Here is a 9,420-nt window from a genome sequence, read left to right on the forward strand (position 1 = left end):
GCCTTCAAAGATTGGTGACTAAAAGTATGACAGGGGTACAACCTACTCGCAAGAGGGAAAGTTATGAATCTTATTCACATCTTTTTTTTCCTTAAATAAGAACATCCCGGAAAATAAACAACCTGATATGTATTCAGAGTTTTGTCTTTGCTCAATCATTCATGATATTGTGTTCATAGAACAGAGTGTGACATGAATAAACATTAACAGCAAATACACAAAAATAAATTTATATCTGAATTGCAGATAATTGTTATATATGTATTCACCATGAATCTCAGTCTTGACTGAACATTAAAATCACTTAGGGTGTTTTTTTAAAATCCAAGCCTGGTCCCCAAAACACTCTCTGGGGACAAGGCCCGGGCATCAGTAGTTTTAAGACTCTCCAGGCTATTTTAATTTGCAGGCAAATTGAAATTATGGCTGTTTCATGTGGTCCTCAGACTAGAAGTATTGGCATCATCTAGGTACTTTTATTAAATGTAAAATCTCAGAATCTACCCCCAGACCTACAGAAGGAACAGTTTTGGGTGTAGGTAGCAGCAATCTGAGTTTTAATAAGACTTTCAGGTGATTCTGAAGCACACTACAGTTTGAAAAACTTTGCTTTAGGGTCTCACTTTATACAAGGTAGTTAATGGACCTATTGGGTTGAGCAAAAAGTGCCTTCTGTTTTTAAGTAAAAGTAAAAGACACATTTTTCATTTTCACCAAGAACTTTATTGAACAACGTATTCACCCTTTTGTTCCACTACCCTCTGCCATTTTTCAGGCAACTTCATAATTCCACCTTCCTAAAACTTTTTGAGCAAAGAACTGTTCCAGGTGCCTTTTACAGTTTTCCAGGGAATTGAAATTTTTTCCATTAAGAGAATTTTGTAAAGACCTAAATAAATGGAAATCCAAGGGTGAAATGTCTGGTGAATACAGCAGATGAATCAGAACTTCCCAGCCAAGCTGTAACAGTTTTTGCCCGGTCATCAAAGAAACATTCGGTCTTGTGTTATCCTGGTGGAAGACGCGTTTTCTATTGACTAATTCCGGATGCTTTCTGTCGAGTGCTGCTTTTAGTTGCTCTAATTGGGAGCAGTATTTGTTGGAATTAATCGTTTGGTCTTCCAGAAGGAGCTCATAATAGGGGACTCCCTTCCAGTCCCACCATATGCACAACATCACCTTCTTTGGATAAAGACCGGCCTTTGGTGTGGTTATTGGTGGTTCATTTTGCTTGCTCCACAATCTCTTCCATCCCACATTACTGTACAATATCCACTTTTTACTGCCTCTCACAATTTGCTTTAAAAATTGGAGTTTTCATTACGTTTAAATAGAGAATCACATGTGGAAACACGGTCAAGAAGGCTTTTTTCACTTAGCTTATGTGGAACCCAAACATCAAAGTGAGGAACATAACCAAGGTAGAGTAAATGATTTTCAATGCTTCATTTGGATCTTCTGAGTATGTGGGCTATATCCCACGTGGTATAACATTGATTGTTCTCAATTAATGTCTCAATTTGATCGCTATCAACTTCAACTGGTCTACCTGATGGTGGAGCATTGTTAGCGAGAAATCTTCAGCAGGAAACTTCACAAATTGCTTTTGAAATGTTTGATCAGTCACAGCACCTTCTCCATACACTGCACAAATCTATTTTTGTGTTTTGGTTGCGTTTTTACCTTTCTTGAAATAATAAAGTATAATATGCCAAAAATGTTGCTTTTTCTTCCATCTTCAGTATTAAAATGGCTACACAAAAATTCACCAACCTTGATAAGCCTTTTTTTAAATGCTCGCTGATATGACAGCTGTCACATAAATTCTAACAAAATTATTTCAAATGAAGTTAAAGACAACTAAGTGCTACTAGAGCCATCTTACAGAAAAACCCAAAAGAAATTTTTTGGCCAATCCAATACAACTAATCATACCAACTATCCCAGTTTATCAGGATAATCTTAGTTTGATATTTAAAGCCCCATATGCTAGATAAACCAGAATGATTGGCTACCCTCAGCAGCAGTATTACTTGAAATTTTGTTGTAAATAAAAAGTGTCAGGCCCTCCTCTAGACAGCCTAAGTTCAAATTTGCATTTTAAGGAGAGATCTAGATGACTTGCATGTGCTTGACAACTTGAGAAGCACTGCCCTTAGACAGTAATGATTTTCATGCCTACTGCACATTAGAATCACCTGGGTGTCTTTTTAAAAACAATGGTACCCAGGCTTTACCCAAGATTGAATCAGAGTTTCTGAGCTTGAGCTCCAGGCCTCTATGAAACTATGGTTGAGCACAACTACAAATTTCTTGTTTTGTTTTGTTTCTGTTTGTTTATAAACATTTGAAATTTTATTTAAAATAATTACAACCATGAACATTGTTACAGTTAGAGGCCTTCTTTTTTCTCTACGATGACACTGAGCACACTTGTAAGGGGTTCCCATTGTTTGGTCTTAAACAACCACCTTTCAAAGAAGGAAAAAAAAAACTTGGCACACTACCATTTACGTTGTTTGTTTCTTCACAAATGGTGAAAATACTAAAGAACAGACAAGGAATAATCATAATGTGTGACCAACATTATAAATATGGAATTATAAATTTAAACATTTGTGCAGGGAGCTCATCTTGGTGCTCTGTGGTGACCTAGATGGATGGGATAGGGGGGCATTAGGGACATCCAAGAGGTAGGGGATATATGTATATATATAGCTGATTCACTTTGTTGTACAACAGAAACTAATACAACATTGTAAAGCAACTATACTCCAATAAAGAAAGAAAGAAATAAAGTATAAAAAGTAAATAAATCTGGTAGTCAATGCAGCTCCGTGGGGTCTCTGCATCTAGTAGGGTCAGTCTCTGCATTCCTGATGATGCTCACTTTTATCCATTTTCCCATGTTCTTCACTCCTGCCTCTTATTCCTCCCATATGTTCCATCAAAGGTCCAGGGTGTCCCCCAGGCCACCTTGTCTTCCTCCACAAAAGCCACCCTTTGTCCATGCCCTGGCCATCACAGAAGCCACCTCTGTCTCCACCACAGCCACCTCTGAACATTCCACTAGAACCACTATGGTCCATGAGGTCACCTCGTGCTCTCAGCATGCTACCAGGGCCACATCTGCCATGGTCACTGCCCGGGGGTGGGAAAGGTGGTGGGAGAAAGCCTTCAGGCTTTGGGGCCTTACACTGGTTGCACTCTGTTCTACAGGTGAAGTTCTGATTTACACACCCCTGATTGGGGCACTGCCAGTCTCCAGCTTGGTGCTGGACCTTTCTTCCTCCAGACAGGTTCCCTTGGGAACTGCAGGGACCTCTTGGTGGGAAGCCTCCTCTGTTTCCTCCTCAGCCTCCCATGTAACCCATGGGTCCTCTAGGACCTCCCGGGTCCCTTGGACCTCCTCGGAGATGTGGCGCCATCCCTCTGCCCTCACGGGGTGGCTGCATTCCTCTCTGCATGCTGTTCATTGGAGGCTTCTTCCAAGCCAGAGAAATTTTAAGTTTGCTCCCTTGAAAAATCCTTCCCATCAAACCACTCGACAGCAGTATTGGCAGTTGGTGGGTCTTCATAGGACACTGTAGCATCACCTTTGGCCTTTCCTGTTTCCTTGTCCAAGTATATATGAATCATGGGTTGTCCAGTCCTCTTGTTCACCTTAACAACTCCACACTGCTTAAAGAAGTCTGCCAGATCATCTAGAGTCACACTGTCATTTAATTCCTGCACATAAATTACACTGTTGTCAGAGTCTTCATCTGGATCTGCAGGTGGGCCTAAATCAAGATCTGGTCCTTCATCTATGGGTCCATCAGGCTTATTGAAGCCACCTTGCTCTTCAGTGCCCATTCCACCATGTCCTCTTCCCCATCCACCTGTGTTCATGCTTCCAGGATCAAATCCTCCTCTTCCACTGCCTTGGTTATCAGGGCCACTCATGCTCTGGTTCTCTCCTGGATTTAGGTTTCAAAGAATTATCAGTGTTCTGTGGTTACAACAACTGAAAAATCTCAACAAAAATCATAGTGAAAAATCAAAATATTTGTCCAGACTAGGATAAATATCTAAAGGTTCACCACGTCTTTAGGCTAAAATAGATCTTGAACAGTATTATGCTATTACTTTTTAAGATATGAATTACTGTGCTTTACCTGCACTAAGTAACCACTTTGAAACACATTGCTTTGGGGGTATTATTGAGAAGTAAATATATAAGCAAAAATCTCCATGGAATATATTAAGCTTTAGCTGTAAATTAGCTGTTTTGAGCACTTAATTAAAATACTATCTCATTCTTTTCTTAAGTACAGTGATTTTCCTATAAGAAATAGAGTTTATGATATCAAGAACATGAATTTGCAATCACCCAGCTTAATCAAACCTGAGTATCCCCATTGCCTACTAATCTATCAGAAACTGATGTGGTCATACATTGTTCATTCAGGTGTGCTGCTGATATGACTCATACTGGCAGAAAGCTCAGGTTCATTAGATAAAAATCAAACTTGATCTTGCATTGTAATGCAGTCTTCTAACATGCATTTAAGAAACAATAATGTAGCTCTTTGTGGTTGCAACCACTTCTATTATTTTCTCCTAGGATATTGTACATATGCTCTTTTGATTTAATCAAATGTATTACAATCACACTTTATCTTACTAACACAACTTTTTTTGAGTACTAAAAAATTCCTCCTGACCCAGCTAAAGAAGAACATGTGATAGAATTTTATTCTTAGAGAATGGGAATGAATTTTTTAATTATCCATATGTTCCTACCCAAAATTCCAAGGACACAGATCTGCTTGACCACTGGCTAGAAGTAAGAGTATCTGGAAGTATGAAGTCAAAAAGCAGAGCAAAGCTGTGTTTACATGAGGTGAATTCTAAATTTCGGTTACGTTAGGTTAGGGTGCGAGCTTTCTTAGCTACCACTAACTGGAATGCAATTATGTATTACTGATCAGGTATTCAATAGTCAAAAATTAGTGGTACATAAAGTATTGCTTTGGCATTTAAGTAGTTACTATCCTCATGATCTATATACTGTCTTGTCATGTATGACAAGATCTGGGACCCAAGTGATAGTCTGAGATACATACCATCTTGAACAACTTTACATATGTGAGACAGAGTGGGCTAGATACTTGCACCACTCTGACTTGATCTGATCAGCTTAGAGCTTCAAGAAGCCAACTGTATAATAACTTTATTGGTTATTGGGATTCCTTTTCCTCGCTTGTCTTTTTTATAGGATCTCCGAAATGCAGCTCTGTTATGGTCAATACTTTTAGAGAATGAACTTATAATTACCAGGGGGAAGGGCAGGGAGAAAGGATAGACTGGGAATTCAGGACTAACATGTACATACAGCTATATTTAAAATAAAATGTCTTTCTATGAAAAAAATTTTTTTTGTTTTCTCAGATTTTTTTTATGCCAGAAGACTGTTGTTTTTAATGTTTTTTCAAGTCATATAGTTTTTTGAGTCATATACCAAGTATTGTTGCCATGCAAGCTATAGGTGTAAAACAGAGAAATTAATGGTTATTCTTCCTTTCTTTTAACAACCATGTAATGAGCACCACCAGTTTTATGCAGGTCTAACTCTGTGATATGCAGAAAGATGAATAATGAAGCAGCCGTTGATCACAGGGTCTAACAATCCAGAAGGGAAAGCAAAAAGTACAGATGTATACAATAACTACAATTGTTAAAAGTGCATTTCATGAGTGGTGTTGAGAAATGCTGGGGCTATGAAAGGGAAAGATCAATTTGATTTTGGAGTATCAGGAAAGACTTCATGAAGTCAGTAGTTAAAGCAATGTTTGTAGATAAGCATTGCAGAAAACCAAAATTTAATCTCTTCTTTCATTTTCTATTTGATGTTTAAATCTCCATACATCACTTGGCCTTTCTCATTTGTAACAGGAGATTTAAAGCTTTTGTCTTAAGGACAGATTGCATATCTAAATATAAAAGGCAAAAACTAAAGGATTTACAAAAAAATCGTAGGAGAAAATCTTTATGATCTTGGAATAGGAAAAGCTCCCTTAAACAGTACATAAAGAGGTTAAGAACATATAAATCTTTTGTTTTGTCTTCATCAACAAGTAATACAGTGGAAGATGGATGGACAAGCTAGAAGAACATGTGAAGATATTGGTGATACTATGTCTGAAAAATGACTCATATCTTAAATATTTTTTAAAATCTCTCAGAATTAGGTAAGGCAAAGACATTTAAAAATAAGTGAGAGACTTGCCAGTCACATCACAAGATAGGATGTCCACTTTCCCCATAAACATGAAAAGTGTTTGACTTCACTTATTATTGGAGAAATGCAAAATAGAATCACAGTACATATAATTTTACTAGAAGAGTGGAAATGACAAAAGAAAATTCCAAATGTTGAGGAAGATGTGGAGGAACTAGAATTCTCATGTACTCTTAGTAGAAGTATAAACTGATAAAACCACATAGGAAGATGTTTGACAGTTTCCAATCGAGTGTAAGTTTACCATATGTCTCAGCAATTCCAGCCCTAGGAATATACCTGTATTGTATCCTATTGCTGCTGTAATAAACTACCTTAAACTTAGTGTCTTAAAACAACACAAATTTGTTATCTTACAGTTCTTTAAATAAAAAGCCTCATCAGATCTCAGTGAGCTAAAATAGAGGTGTCTTATGTTCCTTTCAGCACTTTCTAGGTTAAAGTCCGTTCTGAAGCCATTCCCAACTTCTAGAAGAGTCCTTCATTCCTCGAGTCATGGCCAAGTCCTCCATTATTAACGCCAGGAATGTTGGATTCTCTCACCCTTCTTCCTTCATTATTTCTCTCTCTCTCTCTCTCTCTCTCTCTCTCTCGGCCTGTCTCTCTCTCTTTGTGCCTTTCTGTCATCTCTCTGCCTCTCTCTTTGCCTGTATCTCTGTCCCTCTTTGTCTCTGTCTCTCCTTTTCTCTATCTCTCTGATTTTCTTTCTCTCTGTCTGTCTCTTTCTCCTTCTCTCTTTCTTTCACCCACTGTAGCCAGAAAAGTTTCTCTGCTTTTAAAGACCCATGTGATCAATTGGGCCCATCTGAATAACCTAGCTCACTAACTCCATCCATCTTAAAGTTCTTAAATTAGACACATGTGTAAAGTCCAATTGGTGATGTAACATACTGACAGATTTAAGGATTTAGAAAGTAGTTATCAAGTTCAAAAACAGGCAAAACTCACCACTATATTAGAAATCATGATGGGGGTACCCTTGTGGAGGATGTAATTTATGATTAGAAGAGGACATGGGTGGGGGACATTTCCAGGATGATAGAACTGTTCTGTTTCTTATCCTGGGTAAATTGTTTAGTGTGTGAAAATTATGTATGTTATGCTTAAATATTACATTCAAAAAATCTGTTGTACTAACTTCACAGAGCAGTAGATATAATAACCATATGATATAACAATATTGGAAATTATTTTTATTGGACTATACTATTTGACGGATGTTGTACAGATTTTTTTTGTTCTGTTCCCACATATCCCATATGATAAGCATTATATCCCCATTTAACAAATGAAGGGGCTAAGAACCAGAAGCGTTAAGTAGCATAGCTAATAAAGATCACCTTGACTTAAAAAAAATTAGTTTTGTTTTTTACTTTTTGCTTCTATATAATGGAAATCACCTGGTACCTTACTTATATCAAACTTTATCTCTTTCTATATAATATTGGAAATTTTGACCACACTTCTTTATTAGATTCTATTTACTATTTTCTGGTCAGAGACAAATAATTATCTATAACTACATGCAGCATGTAACAAACTATTTAGGAAAAGAGTTTCAGGTGCTTCCATGCATTTTCTAGACAATAGCATTGAAACCTGAAATGACATTGCATTCCACAGTATACAGCCAGGACTTCTGCTTTTCAAAAGGATATTGTTCTCATAAATCATGGGAGGAAATGAGGTCCTGGAAATGCTAAAGGAGTCTGTAGAGCTATGGGATTCCCTCAACCTTTACCAACAGGTTTCTAGAATACTCCAATTATCTCTGCAGGATCAGGTATGCTTAAGATGAACTCTTCAACACTATAGAGAATACATCCCTTGCCTAGTCTTTGAGGTAAGATTGTTTCATAGAACTTTAGGGTTGCTTCTCTACTCTAAGATTCTGAGTTTGGAAATGCTATTTGAGATGGGTCTCCCTAAATGGTAACTAAAATCGTTGGTTCTTATGTATTGGTCTGATGGTGGCTACTAGGATATTTGGTTAATCAGTTGCATACTAAAAAAAATATAATGAATTTTTAAATTTCTCATACTTTTGCCACTTCTTGGAATCAAGTTTACCGTTATATCCTGGTAAGACAAGATATATCAGAAACAAAGGAGATTAAGATTCAACCTAAATCCAAACTATGTACTTCTTTATCACATATTCTAGTTATATATTATCAGGATAGATCAGGTATAGGAAATAAATCTGATGTTTTAAACATATTTAACTCCAATATTTTTAGTTTTCTTATTTATATTGGGACTTCAGCATTATTTATTCCAGGCACCCGAAATAATGGGTCAGAATTATTCACTTAATTAAACTTGTATACTAAATATGTTTACACATTTCTCTCACACATAAACTACAAATGTGAGCTCTGAAGAGTTTTTTCATTGAGTTCCAGACTTTTAAAATATATAATTCAAAATATTATTTTGAAAATATTTAAAATATCTATACAAAAGACACTTGAAAGTGCTAGAAAATCTTCATTTTGGAGAAAGAAAGAGAGTTGGGGGGTTGTCAACGTCATAAAAAATTAGATTTTGAAGACAAACAAGAGAAGAATAAAAATAAAGGAAAAGCTGCATTACTATAATCACCTGACAAATGACTTCTACATTTTTATGTTTTTTTAATTTTGGAGTAAGTAGAAAATATTAAAAAGTGTGCCAAAATGAGATATGAGATATAGATTTTCCCCTTGTTTTCTCAACTTATAGAAAAAAAAAAGCAATATTGCTTTTTGTTTCTGCAACTAGGAAAAGTCAAAAAGAACTGGCTAAAATGCACATCCTCCCACAATTTATTTTTGGTGTGCCAGGCCAAACTGTTGCAGAAGGATACTTGTTGAACTTCAATCTGGCTTGCCGTCTATCGGCACTTCAGTGCACTTCCACCATCACTTTGCATGCAAGATTGGTAGACAGGTAAGGCTACAACAGGAAAACAAGGTAGTTTATCACATGGAGGCCGCAACCCAGTAGTTCTGGATTCAAATGCAAAAAGTTATGCCTCTCTATGTTCTGCTTTTTTTCATCCTTAAGATGAGAGTAACATTAATAATAGCACTTACCTCACAGTGTTGTTGTGACAATTAACTGAGCTAATATTTAAAAATTGCTTAGAACAATGT

General features: G+C 36.7%; 1 pseudogene across 1 annotated transcript; it reads right to left on the minus strand.

Annotated features, from left to right (window-relative positions):
- Positions 1-2,861: 2,861 nt before the first annotated feature.
- Positions 2,862-6,795, minus strand: LOC309964925 (RNA-binding protein EWS-like; annotated as a pseudogene). Its single transcript has 2 exons — positions 6,750-6,795; positions 2,862-3,959 (listed from the first exon to the last, which is right to left on the minus strand). The product of its transcript is annotated as an RNA-binding protein EWS-like (transcript).
- Positions 6,796-9,420: the final 2,625 nt, after the last annotated feature.

The sequence above is a fragment of the Leucopleurus acutus genome, assembly GCF_964270905.1.
Source record: "Leucopleurus acutus genome assembly, chromosome: 8".
Taxonomy (NCBI): Eukaryota; Metazoa; Chordata; class Mammalia; order Artiodactyla; family Delphinidae; genus Leucopleurus; species Leucopleurus acutus.